Below are 24,342 nucleotides of genomic sequence, written 5' to 3' on the forward strand. Positions count from 1 at the left end.
CATCAGCTTACTTTAATGAGGTTTTCCCGTACTCATCATTTTCCTGTGGGATTGGTGTCAGAAAAAGCCAGCAAAAGTATAGGTTTAAGTAAGATCCAGAGTCTCGTAACACAGTACCCAAAATGTCCAGATATTAGAAAATCGCTCTTCATACCCAGAACCAGAAAGATCTCAAACTGAATGGAAAAAAAAAAAAATCAATAGATGCTAATAGCAAGATGACAGAGATGTTAGAACTGACAAAGAATTTTGTAGGCAACCATCATAAAAATGCCTCAACAAACAATTAGCATTGCCGGGCACCTGGGTGGCTCAGACGGTTAAGTGTCTGCCTTCGGCTCAGGTCATGATCCCAGGGTCCTGGGATCGAGCCCCGCATCGGGTTCCCTGCTCAGCGGGGAGCCTGCTTTTCCCTCTCTCTCTGCCTGCCGCTCCCCCTGCTTGTACTCTCTCTCTCTGTCAAATAAAAAATTAAAAATCTTAAAAAAAAAAAAAATAGCATTCTTGAAACAAGTGAAAAGTAGTCTCAGCAAAAGTAATACAAATAAGAACCAGATAGAAATGTTAGAACAAAAAATATAATTAACATAAAAAAAAGCTCAGTGGATGGGGTCAACAGCAGAATGAAGGGGACAAAGGAAAGAAATAGTGAACTGGTTGATAGAAAAATAGAAATTACTCAGTCTATACTACAGAGAGAAAATAGACTGGGAAAAAAAATGAGCAGTGCATCAGGGACCTGTGGAACCATAACACAAACTCTAACATTGTGTTATCAGATTCCTAGAAGGAAAGCAGAACGAAGATGGCTCTAAAATACTCAATGACCAAAAACTTGCCAAGTGTGGCAGAAGACATAAACCTAGATTTAAGAGGCTGAGCTAACTCCAAACAGGATAAAACCCAGATAAATCCACGCCACGCCAAACTTCTGTCCACGGTCAAATCTCTGAAAGCTAAAGACAAAGGAAAAATTACAAGAGCAGTAAGAAACTTACCAATTCAAATGACAGCAGTTTCTCATCAGAAACAGTGGAGGTCAGAAAGAAATACACAGCAATTTCAAGAGCTGAAAGAGAATAATTTTCAGGATGGTAGAACTAGCAAAAATACCTTTCAAGAATGAAGAAAAGTGAAAACATTAATCAGGATGAAAGAAAGCTAAGAACTTATTAATAGCGGATCTACAAAACAATGGCTAATGGAAGTTATCTAACAGAAATGAAATAAAAGAAAGAATCTTTGAAGGAACACCAGTAACCAAAAGTATGGATAATTACGATAGATTTTTCTTAAAACATTTTAAGTCTTATAAATTGTTTGACAAATGAAGCAGAACAATAATGTCTAATGTGTTCTTGATGTATGTACAGGAAATACCATGGTGAAGAAGGGGCTATCAGGGGAGGTAAGGGTACTGTAATATACTATACTTCACCTGATTTGGTAAAATTGACAACATTGGTAGACTGTGATTAAGTTTTATATATATATATAGATATATAGATATATATTAAGTCTTATGTATATAAATGCAATATCTGGAGTAACTACTAAAAAATATACAAAGAGATACACTAATAAACAATAGGTAAATCAGTATGAAACTTTTAAAAAGGTTCAAATTAACCCTCAGAAAGGTAAGAAAAAGAAAACCAAAGCCAGCCACAAAAAACAAAGTGGCAGATGTAAGCCCTCACATTGTAATAATGACATGAAATGTACATGATCTAAATACACAAATCAAAAAAAATTGGCAGAGAGGATTAAAAAACATGACCCAACTATATGGGTGTCTATAAGAAACTCACTTCAAATATAATGATACAGGCAAGTTGAAAAGAAAATTATTGGAAAAGATACATCATACAAACATTAATCAGAAGAAAGCAAGAGTGGCTCTATTTATATCAAATAAAGTAGACTTAAGAGCAAAGAAAATTGCCAGAGATAGAGTGGGACATTATATGAGTCTGCCAGGAAGACATAGCAATCCTAAATATGTATATATCAAACAGTAGAGCTGCAAGATATGTGAAGCAAAAACCAATAGAAATCTGGAACTAAACTAAGCAGTGGAATTAAACTAGAAATCAATAATAGTCTCCAATTTGTCTATTTCTCCTTTCAGTTCTATTAGTCTGGTTATCAATAAGCGATAACTGGAAAAAAAATCTCCAAAGACTTGGAAACTAAACAACGCACTTCTCTGTGTCTAGCGGACATCTTAAAGGAAACTTAAAAATACACTGAACAAATAATTAAACATGGGCAAAGGAGATCCGAAGAAGCCGAGAGGCAAAATGTCATCATATGCATTCTTTGTGCAAACTTGCCAAGAGGAGCACAAGAAGAAGCACCCAGATGGCTTCAGTCAACTTCTCAGAGTTTTCTAAGAAGTGCTCAGAAAGGTGGAACACCATGTCTGCTAAAGAGAAAGGAAAATTTGAAGACATGGCAAAGGCGGACAAGACCCGTTATGAAAGAGAAATGAAAACTTATATCCCCCCTAAAGGGGAAACAAAAAAGAAGTTCAAGGATCCCAATGCACCCTCCTTTGGCCTTTTTCTTGTTTTGTTCTGAGTATCGCCCAAAAATCAAAGGAGAACATCCCGGCCTATCCATTGGTGATGTTGCAAAGAAACTGGGAGAGATGTGGAATAACACTGCTACAGATGACAAGCAGCCTTATGAAAAGAAGGCTGCTCAGCTGAAGGAAAAATATGAAAAGGATATTGCTGCATACCGAGCTAAAGGAAAGCCTGATGCGGCAAAAAAGGGAGTTGTCAAGGCTGAAAAGAGCAAGAAAAGGAAGAAGGGGCACCTGGGTGGCTCAGTCGTTAAGCGTCTGCCTTCGGCTCAGGTCATGATCCCAGGGTCCTGGAATCGAGCCCCACATCGGGCTCCCTGCTCCATGGGAAACCTGCTTCTCCCTCTGCCTCTCCCCCTGCCTCTCCCACTACATGTGCTCTCTCTCTGTATCTCAAGTGAATAAATAAAATCTTTAAGGAAAAAAAAAAAGGAAGAGGAGGAAGATGAAGATGAAGAAGAGGAGGAGGAGGATGAGAAGATGAAGAAGAAGATGATGATGAATAAGTTGGTTCTAGCACAGTTTTTTTTTCTTGTCTATAAAGCATTTAACCCCCCTGTACACAACTCACTCCTTTTAAAGAAAAAAATTGAAATGTAAGGCTGTGTAAGTTTGTTTTTAAACTGTACAGTGTCTTTCTTTGTATAGTTAACACACTACCGAATGTGTCTTTAGATAGCCCTGTCCTGGTGGTATTTTCAGTAGCCACTAACCTTGCCTGGTGCAGTATGGGGGTTGTAAATTGGCATGGAAATTTAAAGCAGGTTCTTGTTGGTGCACAGCACAAATTAGTTATATATGGGGATGGTAGTTTTTCATCTTCAGTTGTCTCTGATGCAGCTTCTACGAAATAATTATTGTTCTGTTAACTGAATACCACTCTGTAATTGCAAAAAAAAAAAAAAAAGTTGCAGCTCTTTTGTTGACATTCTGAATGCTTCTAAGTAAATACAATTTTTTTTTATTAGAAAAAAAACCAAAACAGTGAACTGGGCCAGGGTGGCTCAGTCGTTGGGTGTCTGCCTTCGGCTGGGGTCGTGATCCCGGAGTCCTGGATTCGAGCCCAGCATAGGGCTCCTTGCTCCGGGGGAGGCCTGCTTCTCCCTCTCCCACTCCCCCTGCTTGTGTTCCCTTTCTCGCTGTCTCTCTCTTTGTCAAATAAATAAATAAAATCTTTAAAAAAAAATATATTGAACTGAATGAAAATGAAACTATAGCATATCAGAAAATAACAGGTAATTCAGGTACAGAGAGGGAAATGTATAGCATTAAATGCCTACAATAGAATAGAAGTCTCAAAGCAAGAATCTTAGCTCCCACCTCAGAAACCCAAAGCAAATAGAAGAAATAATAAAGGTAAGAGCAGAAATCAGTGAAATTGAAAACAGGAAAATTATGATAGAGAAAATGAATGAAACACTGTGTTTTTTCAAGGTCATTAAAACTGAGAAACCTCTGTCAAGATTGACCAAAGAGAGAAGGCAGAGATTACCTTACCAGTATCAGAAACAAAACAGAACATAAAACTACAGATCTTGCAGACATCAAAGGAACAATACATAAATATAATAAATCACATAAAATGGACAAAAAAACACAGACTACTACAACTCACCTAATGTGAGATAGATTATTATTTTTTTTTAATTTGACTTTTTTTTTTTAAGGTTTTATTTATTTGTCAGAGAGAGAGAATGAGCACAAGCAGGGGGAGCGGCAGGCAGGGGAAGAAGCAAACTCCCTTCTGAGCAGGGAGCCCGATGCGGTACTTGATTCCAGGACCCTGGTATCATGACCTGAGCCAAAGGCAGACGCTTAGCCAACTGAGCCACCCAGGTGTCCCTGAGATAGATTATTTGAATAGTCCTATATAATTATGAAGGAAATTTGAATTCATAATTTTAAAATTCCCTAAAAGGAAATCTCTCTGTCCAGATGGTTTCACTGGAGAATTCTACCAAACATACAATCACTCATTCATTTCTTTTTTTCAAACATTTAAAGAAAGAATGAACACCAATTCTACAACATCTTTTCCAAAAAAAAAAAGAAGAAATGGGACATTTCCCTATTTATTTTATGAAGCTTATATTACACTGATAACCAAAACCAAAGAAAGTACCAAAAAAAAGTACAGACTGATACCTCTTATTATGTATAAGCAGAATTCCTTAACAGAGTATCAACAAATAGAATTTCAACAATATATGAAATCATACCCATGTACATACATAAAGTATATATATCATGGCCAAATGGAATTTATTCCAGGGATGCAAGGCTGGTTCAGTATTTGAAAACCAGTCGATATATTGGGCGCCTGGGTGGCTCAGTCGTTAAACGTCTGCCTTCGGCTCAGGTCATGATCCCAGGGTCCTGGGATCGAGTCCCACATCGGGCTCCCTGCTCAGCGGGAAGCCTGCTTCTCCCTCTCCCACTCCCCCTGCTTGTATTCCTGCTCTCGCTGTCTCTCTCTGTCAAATAAATAAATAAAATCTTTAAAAAAAAAAAAAAGAAAGAAAAAACCAGTCGATATAATCTCCATTTTAATTAGGTGAAGAAATAAAACCACATTGTAGCAATTAATGCAGAAAAAGCATTTGACAAAATTTAACACCTGTACATGTTTTAAAACTTAAAAAAAAAGGAATTGAAGAATACTTCCTCAGCTCGTTAGAAAGCATCTACAAGGGTGCCTGGGTGGCTCAGTCGTTGAGCGTCTGCCTTTGGCTCAGGTCATGATTCCAAGGTCCTGGGATAGAGTCCTGCATCGGGCTCCCTGCTCCATGGGAAGCCTGCTTCTCCCTCTCCCGCTCCCCTTGCTTGTGTTTCCTCTCTGGCTGTCTCTCTCCCTGTCAAATAAATAAAATATATATATTTTTTAAATCTACAAAACAACCCACAGCTAACATTACACTTATGATGAAAGGCTAAATGCTTTTAGTCCTTGATTGGGAACAAGGCAAGGATGTCTGCTCTCACCATTTAAGATATTGGTGGGAAGTTCTAGTTAGTGCAATAAAGCAGGAAAGGGAAATAAAGGCAGACAACTCAGAAAGGAAGAAATAAAACTTTTTATTTGTGACTGACATGATTGTCTCTAGGAAATCCCAAGGAATTTACACACACACACACAAACTAGTTAATGAATGAGTTCAAGAAAATTACAGGATACAGGGTGCTTGGGTGGCTCAGTCGTTAAGTTTCTGCCTTTGGCTCAGGTCATGATCCCAGGGTCCTGAGACTGAGCCCCACATCGGGCTCCTTGCTCCGTGGGAAACCTGCTTCTCCCTCTCCCACTCCCTCTGCTTGTGTTCCCTCTCTCAGTGTGTCTCTTTCTGTCAAATAAATAAAATCTTAAAAAAAAAAAATTACAGGATACAAGACAAATATATAAAAATCTATTATATATATGGGGCTCCTGGCTGGCTCAGTCAGTAGAGCATGTGACTCTTGATCTCAGAGTTGTGAGTTTGAGCCCCATGTTGGGCACAGAGTTTACTTTTTAAAAAAATCTATTTGTGTATATAGCAATGAACACCAAAATTTAAAATACAATGCCATCTATAATCTCACAAAAAGAAAATGAAATACCTAGGTATAAATCTAAAAATAACATACAGAACAGGACATATATGCTAAAAACTGCAAAATGCTAATGAAATAAAGATATAAATAAATGAAGAGATATACAATGTTCATTGTTTGGAGTACTCAATCTAATAAAGATGTCACTTCTTCACAGATTGATAAAGAGGTTTAATCCAATACCTATCAAAGTTCCAGTAAGATTTTTTGGTAGGTATCTGACAGTATTGTTATAAAATATAGATAGAGGGGCAGAGGACCTGGAATAGCTAAAACAATTTTGAAAAAGAATAAAGTAGGGGAATCACTCTTTGATTTCAAGCCTTAACGTAGACTGTGTGATATCAGTAAAGGAATAGATACTTAACAGCAGTGGGACAGAATAGAGAAACAATAAATAGACCCACGCAGATATGCCCCAATAATTTAACAGAGGTGCAGAAACAACTTATAGAGGAAGATAAGCATTTCAGTAAATGGTGCTCCAGCAATTGGACATTCATAGACAAAATAAATGAACCGAGTCTCACATCTTATACAAAAACTAAAAACAGATCATGGAGTTAAATGTAAAACATTTAGCTATTTATCTTTTGGGGGGGGAGGAGAAAGTCTTCAGGATGTAGTGATAGACATGCTTGTCACTAAAAGCATGATCCATAAAAGGAAAAATTGATAAGTTTGCCTTTTCAAACTTTTGCTCTATGAATGAGCCTGGTAAAAAGATGAAAATGCAGGCTACAGACTGGGAGAAAATACTTGTAAACCAAATACCAACAAAGGACTAGTATCTAGAATAAAAAACTCGCAAAACTCAATAGTTTAAAAAAAAAAATCAGTCCAATTAGAAAACGGGCAAAAGACATGACCAGAGATTTCATCAAAAAGGACATATAAGAGGCATATAAGCACTCGAAAAGATACTCAACATCAACCAGCTGTTAGGAAAATGCAACTTAAGACCTCCATGAGATATCACTATACGTCCGTCAGAATGGTTAAAATTTAAAAAAGTGACAACACCAAATGCTGGCAAGGATATGGAGAAACAGATCACTCATACATTGCTGGTGGGAATGTAAAATGATAGGGCCACTCTAGAAACAGTTTGACAGTTTCTTTAAAAACTGTACATTCAGGGACACCTAACTGGCTCAGTCAGTAGCGCATGCAACTCTTGACCTCAGGGTCATGAGTTCAGGCCCCACATTTGGGGTGGAGTTTACATAATAAATAAAATGTTAAAAAAAAAAAGGAAAGAGAGAAACTAGACATTCACCTACCATGCTACCTAGCAGTTGCACATCTGAGCATTTATCCCAGAGAAACAAAGATTTCTGTTTACCCAGAAACCAGTACACAGATGTTCATAGCATCTTTATTCACAATATGGCCAAACAGTGAAAACAACCTAGATGTCCTTCTACGGATGAATAGTTCGACAAAGTTACATAGTACATCCACACTACAGAATACTACTCAACAGTAAAAAGGGATGAACTATTGATACATGCAACAACCTAGATGAGTCTCCAGAAAACTATGCTTAGTGAATAAAGTCAAACCCAAAAGATTGCATACCATATGGTTCTATTTGTGACTTTCTTGAAATGACAAAATTAGAGAAATGGAGAACAGGTTAGTCATGGCCAGGTTTAAGAGGGGGTGTCAGGGTGGAAGGAAAGTGGGTATGTTTATAAAAAGACCAACACGAGGGATCCTTATAATGAAATGTTCTGTATCACTTATCAACATTTTGATTGTAACAATGTGCTATACGTTTCCAAGATACTACCATTAGAGGAAACCAGGTAAAGGTTACACAAGATCTCTCTGTATTCTCTCTTAAACCTGCATGTGAATCTATAGTTACCTCAGAAAGTTTGATCAGAACACAATAATAATAATAACCACACACAAACAACTTTAAAGTTAACCTGTTGTTAAAAATCACAGTGGCAATTTTTTTTTTAATTAAAGATTAAGAAGCCTCACAGTTGTATTATAATAAAATACCAGTGTGAGAATATGGAGCATAGTTATAAAAGCTTAAGTGATATTTTTTGAATTTCCAAAAACACAATTTCTTTTTCAAAATATTAACTTACTAATTTTTTAAGTATGGCTCTTTGGTGAGTCTCTGTCACATTTTTGCACAAAGCAAAATTTTTTTTTTTTTTTTACAACAACCAGGTTTTTCCATGCTGAATATTATGTTTTAGCTTATGCCTAACAAATAATAAAGTCATTGTTGAGATTTTTATTATGCATACATAGACTTTCTTAGTAAGATTGTTCAGAAGTAACTGAAGAAAATTATACTAATATTCATAAAAGAGACAGCTGAGCTATATAGAATAAGAAAGACCTGGTTGGAAGATAATAATGAGTTTTATGTGGAGCAAAGTAACTAAGGGAAGAACTCCAAAATTGGGCAAAACATTAGATGTTTTGCACTTTCATAAATAATCTAGTATTTTTTTTTAAACTGACTTCATTCATGACCTTTTCTGCATGTCAGACGTTAAAACCCAATTAAGTACGTCATTAAGTAAAGAGAATTTATATAACAGTATATGTTTATGCATTTTTCTACATCACCCATATTAAAGCATTTTGGTCAGTTCACAGTAAGGTTGGTGGTGCTATTTTAAATCAATTTAAATAGTTGTCACCACTTAAAAAAGTAAAAAGGTAAATCCATATATCTACCATCCGTCATCTGGCTTCAGAAGTTATCACCATTTTGATGATGTTTTTTATTATGTCCTCTTTTTTTTTTAAAGGAAATTCCAGAAATATTTTACCTATAAATATTTCAGTGGCAATAATTTAAAAAACATACAACCATGATACATCGTCCTATACTGTACTCACCTTTGTGATGATGTGAGACAGTACAATGCCTGTGTTATAAGATGAAATGAGGTGCATGACGTAGGCATTGTGGTGTAGCGTTAGGCTGCTCTTGACCTAACTGTACATCAGAAGGAGGATCATCTGCTTCTGGAGCATGGTTGACCGAGGGTAATAGAAACCATGGAAAGCAGAACCATGGTTAAGGGGGACTACTGTATGTGAAAAAAATAGAATGATTTATACAGAGCCAGTGTCCTGATCATGGACCATTTGACTAAAAGTTCTTTTTAGAAATTTAAACCTAGGGGCACCTGGGTGGACCAGTCGGTTAAGCATCTGCCTTTGGCTCAGGTCATGATCCCAGTGTCCTGGGATTGAGCCCTGCAGCGGGCTCCTTGCCCAGCTGGGAGTCTGCTGCTCCCCCTGCTTGTGCGCACACGTGCTCACTTTCTCCCTCTCTCTGACAAATAAATGGAATCTTAAAAAAAAAAATTTTTTTTAAACTACATCATTATTCATTAAGGTTAAACCTGATGGAGTGATGATTCCTTTCTGTTTATTAACTAGACCTGTTGCCTTTTGCTGTTATGCTGCAATCTATTTTTATATTTTAATCAAGATCTAGTTACTATAGTGCCAAATAGAGACCATGAAGTTTTTAACTCTTATACTTCCCTGGAAGAGATTGGTTAATTTGCAGCATCAGATGACAGCATTTTTCCAACATTAGTTGTGTTGTTGCTGGAAGTAAGTTTACTATTAGTCCATGGATTTACTACTCAGTTAAATGATTTCATCTATGAAGGATCTTTTGAGGGGAAGAACAGCCAAACTGGTGTTAGAGAAAAATGCATAGGATAGCTCCCCACAACAAAGAATTGTCTGGTGTAAATATCAGTAGTATCGAGGTTGAAAAACACTGAGCCAGAATAACAGGATACAGTTAAAATCAGTGAAGTGAAGCACGAACAACTCTGTGTCATACATGAATCCTCTTTATTCATTTAGAAGTAGGTGGGATGGTGTATGATGATCTTCAAAATGCTTTATTTCAGAGGGCCTGGGTGGCTCAGTCGGTTAAGCGTCTGCCTTCTTGTCCTTCTACCCCTTCCCCCACCAATCATGCTCTTTCTCGCTTGTGCTCTCTCTCAAATAAATCTTCTTTAAAAATGCTTTATTTCAGAAGCTCCTGGGTGGCTTAGTTGATTAAGTATCTGACTCTTGATTTCAACTCAGGTCATGATCTCAGGGTGGTGAGATTGAGGCCCCCCTCCCCCCCGGCCCCAATCAGGCTCCAGGCTCAGTGCAGAGTCTGCTTGAGATTCTCTCTCTCCCTCTGCTCCCCTCACCCCCGTGTGCACACGCTCACTTTTGCTCGCTCACTCTAAAATAAAATCTTTTTTAAAAAGTGCTTTATTTCAGTGACAGTCTGGGGAGAGAGTGAGGACAGAGTGCTATTAGAAAGTGACACCACTTCTGCTTCTGTTTGATGGGCTCTCTCTGACCTTTGACCACTAATACCATCATTCAGCACTGCTCTACTTAAAATACTTGAACTTTATTTTTTCCTTAACTCCACCCTCTCCGATACCAACTGTTTTGCTCTTACCTGAATTTATGCTGCTGATCTTCAGCTGGGATCTTAAATTTAAAATGATACCAAGACTGTACTTTCAAATATTATTTTTGGGGGGCACCTGGATGGCTCAGTCAGTTAAGCATCTGACTCTTGATTTCAGCCCAGGTCATGATCTCAGGGTTGTGAGATTGAGTCCCACATCAGGCTCCATACTGGGCATGAGCCTGCCTGGGATTCTCGCTCTCCCTTTCCCTCTGCCCCTCCCCCCCTCAAAAAAATATTTTTCAAATTATTTTCTAGAGAGCATAAAAATAAAATACCTTAAAAATAAAATTCCTCAGACAAGATCTACTATTTATAAAATCATATATAACATTAATACCACACACATATAAACATTTATTATCTACACACAAACAGCTTTCTCCATGTAAAACCTCTCTATTAGCAAACTACTATAGTATACAACTACTGTGTTTAAGTATATTGGTTTCCAAACTGTAAGTTACAATTTCTGAGTTACAAGTTATAATAAAGGAATTCATCCTTCCTGTGAAGTAGATTTTAGTCACTTCATAATACAACTTTGGATAGCTCTAAACGTGCTATTATAATTTGTCCTTTTTGTTATTCACTGAGGAAATACACCCATAAATGTGATAGTAGAAATACACCCCGGAGTTCATCCCCTAAATGTCAATGAAATCAGAAAGCCAATTTCAACCAAAACAGTCTTGTCTATATGGTATTCCCACGGTAATAGGAGACCAGAACTTAATTCTTTACACTTTCAGTTTCTAGTACTGATTTTTTAAACATGATACTTGAGTTCATAGCACATGGAGGGAAAAACCCATTTAGTTGCGTATGGTTTATTCAAGTAATATTTACGCTGAGTATACAGAGCATTTTAGGAAAATGAGATTTAGGCTCTTTTATCTCTGGCTGACAAAAAAGAAAAAAATTACTTTGACCTCCATTTTACTGCAGATTTTGCTGATAGGAAAATTAAGAATCAGCTGTGTGACTGGCAGTAAATATTTTTGAGTATTAGTTTTGATTTCTGTTTTCAACTGAGACCTGAAGGTCATTGAGGACGCCAAGATACCATGTGTACCTGGTAACTGTCCTGGCTCCTCATGGAAACACCTCCTCAGCTGCCATCCTCTGGCAGATCATTCTAGAACCACAGCTTTGTTTAGTGTCCTACTCCGCGGTGTCCCAGGAAAATCTGGCCTCTGTGGTCTGCCCTGTGACAAACTGAGGTGTTGGTATGAAGGTTACATACAAGAAGCTCCTTCTGTCACTCAAATCAGTGATGTGCACATATGTGGTGTCCGCATTTAGAAGAGTGTCTCATAAGTGGAAAATTTATTTCAGAAGAATTTTCAGGTGATTAAAACATGCCAAGTACCTGAAATAATGCTGTTGTATATTTGTATGGCACATTGTCAAAGTTCTTTCACATTTGTTATCCCCTTTCTATTGTGCCATACAGTAGAGAATAGCAGTATTGAAGACTATTCTATCCTTCTTTGAGGAGCATTAATTAAAACGAGCACCTCTATGGACACCTGGGTGGCGCAGTCGGTTAAGCATCTGCCTTCAGCCCAGGTCATGATCCCGGGGTCCAGGGATTGGGTGCTGCGTCAGGCTCCCTGCTCAGCAGGGAGTCTCCTCCTTCTTCCACCTCTGTCACTCCCCCTGCTTGTGCTCTCTCTCTCTACTCTCAAATAAATTAAATCTTTTTAAAAAATAAAATAACAAAATGATCACCTCTGCATAGGGTTCCGTGGTCAGACGTGTTTAGGAGGAGCTGGTGTGTATCTCCCTTATAGAAAACCAGAATTCACAATAGTTTATTAGTTTCTGAGAACCCCCTGTTAAGAAGCTTGTTCAGTTTTATTTAACCTAGAGGTTTCCAGTGTGATTTAACCATTCTCCCCCCGAAAATGGAATTGGGATAGGGGATATATAATATCTGAAAGATGAATGTCTTTCTTATTTTGCTTATTCTCCTACTTCATGGTAACATATGGGTTGCAGTTGGTGGTGTGGAGATTGCTTTTTCCTTAGCTCAGAATATCTTATAAAAACATTCTTTTCCAGGGGGACCTGGCTGGCTCATTCAGTGGAGGATATGACTCTTGATCTTGGGGCCATGAGTTCAAGCCCCACATTGGACATAGAGCCTACTTTAAAAAATAAATAAATAAAAATAAACAATTTTTTCCCTCAAATCAGTTGTATTTAGAGCTGTGCTTCTCAAACATTAATATGCACGCAGATCACCTAGGAATCCTGTTAAAAGGAAGATTCTGATTCCATAGGTCAGGGGTGTGGGCTGAAAGCCTGCATTTGGAACCAGCTGTCTCATGTTGTCCATGCTGCTCTCCTGGGCGGGCTTTGAGGAGTGTGGAGACTGAAGTTCCTTCAGCTCTATTACCTAACGGAAGAACCTGAGAGACTACTGTCTTTTTCTGTTCCTCAGAAACATTCCTTCAAATGATTTCATCCTCTCCTTCTCTAGGCTATCAGCATATAATTACATAATCAAAGTTAAACCATTTTAAAACAAAAACCTGTCATTCCCAGTTCTGGATATGTTCTCTTCTAGTAAGATCCATCTCCATTTCCTCATTCATTTTCACACCGCAGTTCACAGGTCAACTTCCTCTACCATGGCCAAGGTTACCCTGGACTTCCTAAAATTGCCTATCCTAACAAATACTTTTCTGTTCTTACCTTAAACAGTTCCTTCCGGATATTAGAATCTTCAGTAGCCTCTGTCCTGAAGTGTTTCTTTTCCCCTACCCCTTTATAGTCAATTATAATGACATATATAATTCAGTGGTGAATATATATTGCTTTCCACTGTGTCTTGTGATTTCTACCTGTTAAGTATCTCCCCAAGTCGTTCTCTTCTATCATTGCTCTTGGATTCCCTGTCCTAATTTTTCAATCCTCTAAATTGTTGCCTCTGAGATCTTCATAAAAATGAAAATTGAATGTCACTCCCCAATTTTATTAACACCATGTGTAGTGGGCTCCTCACAGCTTCAGAATCAAACTCATTAGCTTGGAAAACAAGTCCCCTTATTGGCCATCTCCTTACAATGTGCTCTCTATATTATACTAAGAGCTCATCAGCTGGGTGGTGCTCTTTCAGCCCGCCTCCGCAGAAAGTATTCTCGACCCTTCAAATGCCCTTTCTTCCTACCTGATCCTTCAAGGCTATAACAAAGTCTCATACCTCCTCTTGGAATGCCATGACACACAACACACCCTCCCTGCCCCCTCCACCACCAGCCACCACACATGCACACATAGCAATTATATGCTCTCTTCTCTGTGTTCATTCCTAAATCTTCCTGAGCATGAATTTATCTTAGCACTCTGTCATGACGCTTGTTTTTCATGTTGGTTCAACATAAGGGCAGCATTCTTTGAAAACGGACTATCTTTTCATCTCTGCATTCCCAGCACCTAGCATAGTTTCTCCTCTGCATAGTAGATAATAAATGTTTGGGTGGTTAAGTATTTATTTAATTACTTCTCTCTTGTCCTTTTTCCTTCAGTCTTTAATCTTTTATGCTTTGGTCCCACTTGGTTATATGTAGGTGGAATTCTGTCCTAAACCTTCTTTGCTCTAAGCATTCTAAAACTCATGAGATTTTTGAAAACCCAGAAGAACAGATTGGCTTCTCCTTTTATAGGAGCTTCCTTCAGTAGCTACCTAATGTCCTAGTAGTTGGAAAAGATTTTTTTTTAGACCCAGGAATAAATGTCACAAAGATTACAGCAGGCTAGGAAAAATGCCCCTTCCCAAAAGCCTCATGCTAACTTCATGAAAATTTCAGAATGCCCCAGAAGTGATGTATTACTGTATTATAATTATATATGTAACTCTGTTGTGTGTGTATATGTAGTTACATATATCCTTCCCTGTCTTTCTCTGTGTATTTTCTCTATAGAGTAAAATTCCATTTTCTCAGAGTTGTATATTACCAAAACTCAGTATTATATTCCCTCTAGGATTCCAAAGAGGATTGTGGTGTGAATTGTGGTTAAACTTGCCATTTGCTTAACAGTTGTCTCCTTATCAGATATTCTCACTCTCTTAGCCATTTGATGGGTTATTTTTCCCTATGTTCATCAATTTTACTATGGGAACCCAGAAAAATACATAAACATCAAACAATGTTGAGGCAAAAGTCTAATAACTTAAAATATCTTAAAAAAAACACCTTAAGCTCTTGGGGTACCTGGCTGGCTCAGTCAGTGGAGCACTTGACTCTTGAACTCAGGGTTGTAAGTTTGAGCTTCACGTTGGGTGTAGAGATTACTTAATATCTTGAGGGGCACTTGGCTGGCTCAATTGGAAGAGGTTGCGACTGATCTTCATCTTGGAGTCATGTGTTCAAGCCCCATGTTGGGTGTAGAGATGACATATTAAATGAATAAATAAACTTAAAAATCTTTAAATAAAATATCTTAAACTATTGAAAAATCAAGGCTGGCAATTCCTGGCTTAGCTGCTAAAGTACTAAAAGATAAACCAAGGGCACCCGGGTGGCTCAGTCAGTTAAGTGTCTGCCTTTGACTCAGGTCATGATTCCAGGGTCATATGATCAAGTCCCGCATCAGGCTCCCTGCTTGGCAGGGAGTCTGCTTCTCCCTCTACCCCTCCCCCTTGCTTGTGTGTACGCGTGCTCTCTCTCTCTGTCTCATACTCTGTCTCAGGCACACTCTCTCTCAAATAAATAAAATCTAAGCAAAAACAAAAGATACAGCCAAGATAATAGTTGGAAAGCATAGTCAACTAACTAGCTGGCCCTAAGACAGATTGCAGTAGCTTGCCGAACCATCTAAACTGACAGGATAGGTGGAGTTCTATGTTTAGGGAAAACACATGACTTGTGTAACTAAGAACACCAATTTCAAGGCCCCTTGAATATGCTCATGTCCTGTCCCAGTACCTCCAGACTTAATTTGCATTGAGAGCACATCTTTCTTGCCTTGGGCTGTATTAGAAGTGGTGGAACAGGTAATTCTATAAAGCTGGAATGTGGTGTAAACTGAAGGCTTTCTTGTCCCCTTCACCCTGTTCTCAGTGTCAAGGGTACCATACGAATTTTTCACTGGAAATTTGGCCTGACCGTATCAGGTTTCCAGCATCCTTGGAGGAGTGTTTAATAAATATTTATTACTCTCTTCCCCTAATGGGAAGATTTTGCTGATAGCATCAGTTTCTCCACCCCTTACTTGGCCATCACCCAACAGAACTTGGCATCCAAGCCAAACTAACTTTGAAAGTTACATCTGCTTTCTCTACTAAACTAAGGTAGCTGAACATTACTGGAGAAAGTCCTGCTGATATGTGCATATCACACACTTACATACTCACACATTTATAGTGCATATTCATATATAAGCACACAATTATCTAGATCACCAGCTACCAAGACCTTTCCTCTTGTATCTGACATAAGCATTGGAATTCCATGTGTCTAAAATAAACTCTTCATTCTCTCCTTGAAACCTGATTTTTTACCTTTTTATTTTTTTTTTAAAGATTTATTCATTTGTTTTAGAGAGAGCACTAGCAGAGGGAGGGGCAGAGGAAGAGAGAGAGAGAGGCAGACTCCCCACTGATCGCGGAGTCTGACACGGGGCTCAATCTCACAACCCTGAGATCATGACCTGAGCCAAAATCAAAGAGTTGGACGCTTAACTGACTGAGCCACCCAGGTGCCCCTCCTACTTTATGTATCTCAATTCATGGCATACCCTTCCGTGTCAGTCACTTTAGCCAAAAGTGGAGTCACCCTTAAATACCTTACCATTCTTTCCCTATTATTTACCAAGTCCTGTTAATTTCACCAAAGTAGATACTAAGTTTGATCTTTGCTTTCCATTCTTGTTGCCACAGTTAATTTGTCAGGCCTTCATTTCTTAACTGGATTATTGTTTTAGACTCTGTACTGGGCTCCCCATGGCCAACCTTGCCTCCTTATAAATTCATCATAAAATAAAATGAAAACATAAAAAAATGAAAATTCCTTTGAGTTGTGTTAAAGATAAGTGATCCTGATAAAGGGAAGATAAATGTGGGCAGAATGTCAGTCCTGCTAATCTTGCTTCTGCTGCAGTTGTGCATGGTCTTGGACAAGTCTTTTCTCCTTCTGCAGCTCAGTCCTATCTATAAAGTGAGAGTTACTGTAAATCAGTAGATTTAGCAGTGGCCCTCTTTCTTCTAATGAAACACAGGAAACCGTATGAAAGAAAAGCAGAATGGGATGCCATGGAAGATGAGGGGGGAAAAGGGATTTCATTCTCCTTTTACTGGGTTCTCCCTACTTCCTACCTCATCCCAAGAGGTGGCCCCTGCAAGATGTCTGTGAGATACAATATGAAAGCCATTGTATTGGATGATGTATGTATGAGTTCTCTTACTGAAACTAAGTCCGATAGACTTTTTTTTAAGATTTTACTTATTCATTTGACAGAGAGAGAGACAGTGAGAGAGGGAACACAAGCAAGGGGAGTAGAAGAGGGAGAAGCAGGCTTCCAGAGGAGCAGGGAGCCCGATGCGGGGCTCGATCCCAGGACCCAGGGATCATGACCTGAGCCGAAGGCAGACACTTAACGACTGAGCCACCCAGGCGCCCCTAGACTCAGAGCATTTTAAAGCCAAAGAATTTGAAGGAGTTTGTGTTTAACTTCTAGTCTGGTGGTCTTTTCACAAGACTTTCCTGTCTTTGCATAATATTTAAGCCGTATCTCAGTATAGTTTATTTTCAGGGCTCACTGTACACGTTGTATATTGCTAATCTACTTTTCTAATGTTTAGTTTTTATTTAACCAAGTTATTTTAATTCACTGAAGAATATTGGTTACCATTTTTTTTACCTTTTTTTTAAAGATTTTATTTGAGAGAGAGACAGAAAGAGTGAGAGATACAGCACGAGTGGGATGAGGGGCAGAGGGAAAAGTGGTCTCCCCGCTGAGCAAGGATCCCGTTGCAGGACTCCATCCCAGGACTCTGGGATCGTGACCTGAGCCGAAGGCAGACGCTTAACCAACTGAGCCACCCAGGCACCCTTGATCACCATTTCTCTCCTTGATCCTGTCTGTCATGTTTCAGGACACATTCGCATTTCACATGTGTACCCTCTTTTGTTGTTCCCCACATATCATTGCACTCACACATTTATGATGCTGAAGGTTAACAAGCCATGAGTGCTTACCACTTGCTAAGCACTGTTCTCAGTGCTCTACACATTCATCCTCCCAACGATCCTATGAAGTAGGCACCATATTATCCTCATGCTACAGAGAGGCTAAGCAGTGGGTCCAAAGCAACATATCTAGTAAGAGGTGGTACTAGAGTTAGAACCTACACAGTCTGGTTCTAGAGCTCCACCCTTGGCCATTCTATTAATCTTACAAGGATAATTTCATCCCACAGATCTTCTTGGAAGCAAATGAAAGAAAATTAAAATGAATTTCCTTACTTTTATACATATTTTGAATTTCTTGCAGAAATAATGAAAACCTATGTAAATGACTTAGCATAGTGACCAGCCCATTAGTGAGTACTTAGTAAATATTGGTTATTATTAGCATCGTCACATGGACACCTGTAATGTTCATAGCACTGATTAGGAATTGAGAAGAAAATTAAACAACATTTTAGTTACCTCACATTTTCCAGTTCTAAGAAAATAAAGACTCACTGATTTCACAGGGTACTTTGCTGTTTAGCATCTATCTGTTCAAGATGTTTATTTATTTAAAGACTTAATTTTATGCAATCTCTACACCCAACATGGCGCTTGAACTCACAACCCTCTGATCAAGAGTCACATGCTCTACCAGCTGAGCCAGCCAGGCATACCCCTGTTCAAGATGTTTAAATGAAACTGAGATACTTTGATTTATTTGGAATTCTTACCTATCAGATGTTACACTTTTTATCTTGCCACCAGGTGGCAGCATGTGACATAAAGAAATAATTTAGATCTTTTACTCTGTTGTAGACAATCTATTTTCAGTATTTTGCTTTAAAAACTGTTAAACCGGGCACCTGGGTGGCTCAGTTGGTTAAGCGACTGCCTTCGGCTCAGGTCATGATCCTGGAGTCCCTGGATCGGGTCCCGCATCGGGCTCCCTGCTCGGCAGGGAGTCTGCTTCTCCCTCTGACCCTCCCCCCTCTCATGCTCTCTCTCTCTCTCTCTCTCATTCTCTCTCTCAAATAAATAAATAAAATTTAAAAAAAAACTGTTAAACCATAATAAAAATGAAACATTGTTCGGTGTTCCCCTTTGCCTCTGTTCTCTCTCCTCAGCTGTGAAGGAAGGCCCTCTAAGCACATTGTCCTTGGCCTACATCTAGACCTGCCTCAGTCCTGCCCTGCACACCACTCCCTCTGTCAGTGCAGAAAGTTTCTTTTTCCTGCATCTTCAACAGAGATTTTAAGCCCTTGTGCTTAGAATCTCCCAACTAAATTGTTGTAGTTCAGCAGCAGTAGGAACTTTATCCTCCTTTCCCCTGTATCTCCCATAGTACCTAGGGCTGTGCTGAGTCTAAGTAACAATTTAATAGGTACCCCTGGGTGAATGACAAACGATAGGATATGCATCAGCTTGTGTGTTGAATATTTACTTGAATTATAATGCATTTATGATTCTTTGTGATTATGTTTCTTTTAATTTTTGCTAGGGAAGTCACTGAAAATTGACTTAATTTTAGGTATTAGGACCATTCAGATGACTACTGCCCAGGGCTGAAAGATTAGTGTCTGAGCTGGAGGCAGTTAATGGCCAATGAAGGTAAAGAACTGACCATGGCAATTAATCAAAGTAGGGCAAAGGGGGAGAGTTAATGGTGAAATGAGAGAGTCAGGCCTCTGATCCTGGAGTAGAGTCCTGCATGGGAGAGCAAGAGGCTCCCCAAATTAAATTGGCTACACAGAAATCTGTTTCTACTACATAGTTGTGGATCTGCCTAGATATTGTTTCATGGTGCTAATAATGAAATCTTTCGACATCAGTTTCTCAGCAAATTTTTTTTTCCTGTTCTATAACCCATTTGTTAATATTCAGATTTGATTGTATTTGTGGAGTATAGAAGTATACAGTGTTGTTTTTTTTTTTTAAAGATTTTATTTATTTATTTGACAGAGAGACAGCGAGAGCAGGAACACAAGCAGGGGGAGTGGGAGAGGGAGAAGCAGGCTTCCCACAGAGCAGGGAGCCCGATGCGGGGCTCGATCCCAGTACCCCGGGATCATGACCTGAGCCGAAGGCAGACACTTAACGACTGAGCCACCCAGGTGCCCCAAGTATACAGTGTTTTTGCTTACAGTTCCGACTTCAGTGTCACAAAACAGTGATCTTTAGGTTGTTATGCTTTGAAAGGATTGCACTAACTCATGCTAAAAATTTTCTGTAGGTGTGCCATCAACTTGCTTCATTTTTCTGATAATAAAGAAATAAGTATTCCAGGTAGATTAATTTACCAGGTTACAGCCTCTCTCCTTAATGACATGGACCATCATCATTAGCACTTGTACTCCGCCATCAGGAGCTGTTGAGTTGTCCACAAGTTTGCTGTCCCCACAGCTACCGCCATGTGCAGGCTCCCCCATTGCCTCTGCCCCTAATACTGCACGGGTTCGTCCCGCCTACCACTCACAGGCACGCCCTCATGCATGCTCCCCTTTCCTTTCCTTTCTTTCCTTTTTTTAAGATTTTATTTGTCAGAGAGAGCGAGAGCACAAGCGGGGAGCAGCAGGCAGAGGGAGAAGCAGACTCCCCCCTGAGCAGGGAGCCCGACCCGGGGCTCGATCCCAGGACCCCGGGATCATGACCCGAGCTGAAGGCAGACACTTAACCGACAGAGCCACCCAGGCTCCCTTCCCCTTTTCTTTATCCTGCCCCCTCCTCAGAATTTGTATAGCCTGAAAAACAGAAGTGAAACTGGTTAAAGTTATGTTTAGAACTGGAAGGAATTTCAAGTTAAGACTATCCTATGAGGGCGCCTGGGTGGCTCAGTTGGTTAAGCGACTGCCTTCGGCTCAGGTCATGATCCTGGAGTCCCGGGATCGAGTCCCACATCGGGCTCCCTGCTCAGCAGGGGGTCTGCTTCTCCCTCTGCCCTCTTCCCTCTCGTGCTCTCTCTCTCTCTCATTCTCTCTCTCTCAAATAAATAAATAAAATCTTTAAAAAAAAAAAAAGACTATCCTATGAAAACATGAGAGCTTTAGTGTAAAGGCTTTGTAGTATCTAGTTAAATTGTTGCTCATTTCCTCATTGTTGTCTGTGTTCTAGAGGTATTTCACATTAAGTCGCTACGTTGAAAAACAAATGCGGGGATTGCTTTTTAGTGACTAGAGTGAAACGAGCAATTAAAATTCTAGCCAGTTATTGTAAGAGGCATCCCTTGTCTTTCCGAGTTCTTGAAATGCTTGCATCTGTAGGGATCAGAGATTGTCTGTAACACCCAAGGCTCTTCTCTTAGAAGTTTCATTTCATCTCTAATAAGCCTTAAAAGTATTTGGTTAATGTTCGTTATATTTGGGGATTCAGCAGTTTCAGTCGATAGCCACGGGCTTTTAGAACATGTGAACTAATGTCTGCATTTGTCACATCGGATTTTAAACTAAGGATTCGTTAAAATTGATCATTAATTAATCATTTAATAATACAGATTAAATATAATTAATTTTGCCATCATGTAAACAAAACAACCCATTTATATAATACTCTCTTTATAATGTGCCCAGAGGAGTGGAAGATATTTTATTTCAGTGTTCTCAGCATATAAGCATGAGTTGGATGGCAAGTAAATGTAGCATTGTCTAAAGACTGTTTCATTGACATGATGAGAATTATGAAAGGAAATATAACCATTTGTATATAATTCAGTTGATTGCATGTTCTTCAGATGTAAAATACATCTTAAGTCCATTGGGTACAACTGTTCTTAAAGGTGTTTAATAATATTAAGTACTGTTCAGGTCATAAAATTAGTAGTGACTTAGAAAATTTCATATAGCATAGCTTTCTTGAGCCAGTTTTTACAGTGATTTCGTCAACAGATTAGCAAAAATGTCCACTTCTTTCCATAAATTGGCACATTTAATGTATTTTATAATACAGATGCTGTTTATATGAAGTTTTAACTCCTTTATGGGATCTTGTAGTTCTGTCTGATGTTCAAGGGAGATGTACACATGCGGGAGCCCCTTTAAGGATTTTGAGCCCTGTGAATTTATGTCTGTTGACTTCAATATTTAGTTAGCCTGGTTTCTAAGGCCATCACCGTAATTGACATGTTATTGGAAATAAAGTTAAGTTTTGCCTTATTTATAAGGGTAACTTCAATTTTGAGGAATGTGAATTAATTCAGAGTTGGCTGGAAGCCAATTTCTCCTTCACTGTAACTCCCGTGCACATGAAAAGCGCACTCGCTTCCTAAGTGCCTTGTGAATCTGCAGTGATTAATTCTTCTCATTATTTTGCTGCAAATTCTCATGACCCTCTCTGATGAGTCGATCAGCCACTTAGAGTTTATGCATATTCATATCTCTGCGCTCCTGCCGCAGTCACTCGCGTCTCAGACCGTCGCTGACTGGTGTGTTCTTGGTGCAGTAATTGAGCTGCAGTAGATTGATTACTCTGGGGAGCTGTAAGGCCTTTAAAGGTGAAAACAGATCAGTCCTGTTAATTAGGAAACAAAAGCTCCGGTGGCAAGTTCAGCAGTCAGATGTTTCCAGTGTGGAAAAGACGAGAGGTAGGATTGGTTCCTCTCCATGAACCTGTTTACTTTTTCTTTTTTAAGATTTTATTTATTTATTTGACAGAGAGAGAGAGACAGCGAGAGAGGGGACACAAGCAGGGGGAATGGGAGAGGGAGAAGCAGGCTTCCCGCCGAGCAGGGAGCCCGATGCGGGACTCGATCCCAGGACCCCGGGATCATGACCTGAGCCAAAGGCAGACGCTCAACGACTGAGCCACCCAGGCGCTCCGAACCTGTTTACTTTTTTTTTTTTTTTTAAGATTTTATTTATTTATTTGACAGAGAGAGAGATAGCTAGAGCAGGAACGCAAGCAGGGGGAGTGGGAGAGGGAGAGGCAGGCCTCCCACTGAGCAGGGAGCCCGATGCGGGACTCGATCCCAGGACCCCAGGATCATGACCTGAGCCGAAGGCAGATGCTTAACCATCTGAGCCACCCTGGCGCCCCCTGTTTACTTTTTAAATTTGGAATTAAATCTGTGGCAATGCTAGCGGAGAATCGCCCTGTTTTATGACTTTTCAGAGAATGCTCACTGAAGAGGACCTGACTTAGAATGTGAATGCTATTATCTGTGCTCTCTCAGATGGGATAGTTTAGAACTTGAGTTTATAAACAACCTTCGGTAACATGGGCACTATTTGTATAAAACATCTTAATCTTTGGGGCGCCTGGGTGGCTCAGTCGTTAAGTGTCTGCCGTGGGCTCAGGTCATGATCCCAGGGTCCTGGGATCGAGTGCTGTGTTGGGCTCCCTGCTCCACGGGAAGCCTGCTTCTCCCTCTCCCACTCCCCCTGCTTGTGTTTCCTCTCTCGCTGTGTCTCTCTCTGTCAAATGAATAAATAAGATCTTTAAAAAAAAATCTTAGTATTTTATTTGTATTTATTTGTGTTTTTAGTACTCTCTACCCTCAACATGGGGCTAGACCTCACAAACCCGAGATCAAGAGTCACATGCTCTGCCGACTGAGCCGGGTGCCCCCTAGTAGCTTAATATTTTACATAGATAGAGAATGCTTATGGATTCATTTGGTATTTAGAGGCTTAATTTGGTCAGTCTTTTAACACTGATTTTTTTGTGTGTCAATTTAGTAGTATGCTATATGGGAAAAGGGTGAAAATTCATTCAACATGGCACAGAAGTTGAACTGCTTTTTATGTCTTTGTCATAAGCATCCTTTGATTCTTTCCCTCTTAAACTGTATATGAAGTAATACATTGCCCTGGTGAACAGGATCCTGTGTGGAACAGTGTCCTCTAAAAGTAAGCTAGTTTCAACATGGAAGTTTATGCAATGTATCAAACTGACATCTTTTTCTTATGTGTGCTGTTCTCACATTATGGTATCCCTGCCCGCTCCCTCCAGTGATGAATTCTTCTTTTGGAATATAGTTCATATACCATAAAATTTACCCTTTTAAAGAGTACAAGTCAGTTAAGTTTTAGAGTTCTCACAAGGTTGTGCAACCATCACCACTATCTGATTGCAGAACATTTTTATCACCCCAAAAGAAACCCCATACGCATTAGCAGTCATTCTGCATTTCCCTAATCCTTGGCAACCAATAATCTACTATTTCTCTCTCTGGTTTGACCTCTTCTGAACATTTCAATAAATGTAATCATGCTATGTGTGGTCTGTTTTCAAGGTTCATCCACATTGTAGTATGAATGAGTACTTCATTTTTTTTTATGGCTGAGTAATAGTGCATTATAAGGTTATACCACCTTTTGGGTTTTCTTCATCAGTAGATTAACATTTGTGTTGTTTCCACTTTTTGGCTATTGCTGCTAATAATGAACATTCATATACATCCTTGCCTTGTTCTTTATCTTTAGGAAAGCTTTCAGTCTTCACCACTTGGTATGATGTTAGCTGGGAGTTTTTCATAGAAGCCATTGAGGAAGTCCCCTTCTAATCCTATT

At 39.3% G+C, this 24,342-nt stretch overlaps 1 protein-coding gene and 1 pseudogene across 3 annotated transcripts in view; both read left to right on the forward strand.

The window, feature by feature from the left end:
* RAB2A (RAB2A, member RAS oncogene family) overlaps positions 1 to 24,342 on the forward strand; it is a 94,395-nt gene that overhangs the window by 66,369 nt on the left and 3,684 nt on the right. The window lies entirely within an intron of this gene.
* On the forward strand, positions 2,138 to 24,335 carry LOC118015350 (annotated as a pseudogene). The gene is made up of 3 exons (XR_004680617.1): positions 2,138 to 2,868; positions 20,073 to 20,125; positions 24,256 to 24,335. The product of XR_004680617.1 is annotated as a high mobility group protein B1-like (transcript).

The sequence above is a fragment of the Mirounga leonina genome, unplaced genomic scaffold (assembly GCF_011800145.1).
Source record: "Mirounga leonina isolate KUSES-001 unplaced genomic scaffold, KU_Mleo_1.0 Mir_165, whole genome shotgun sequence".
NCBI lineage: Eukaryota > Metazoa > Chordata > Mammalia > Carnivora > Phocidae > Mirounga > Mirounga leonina.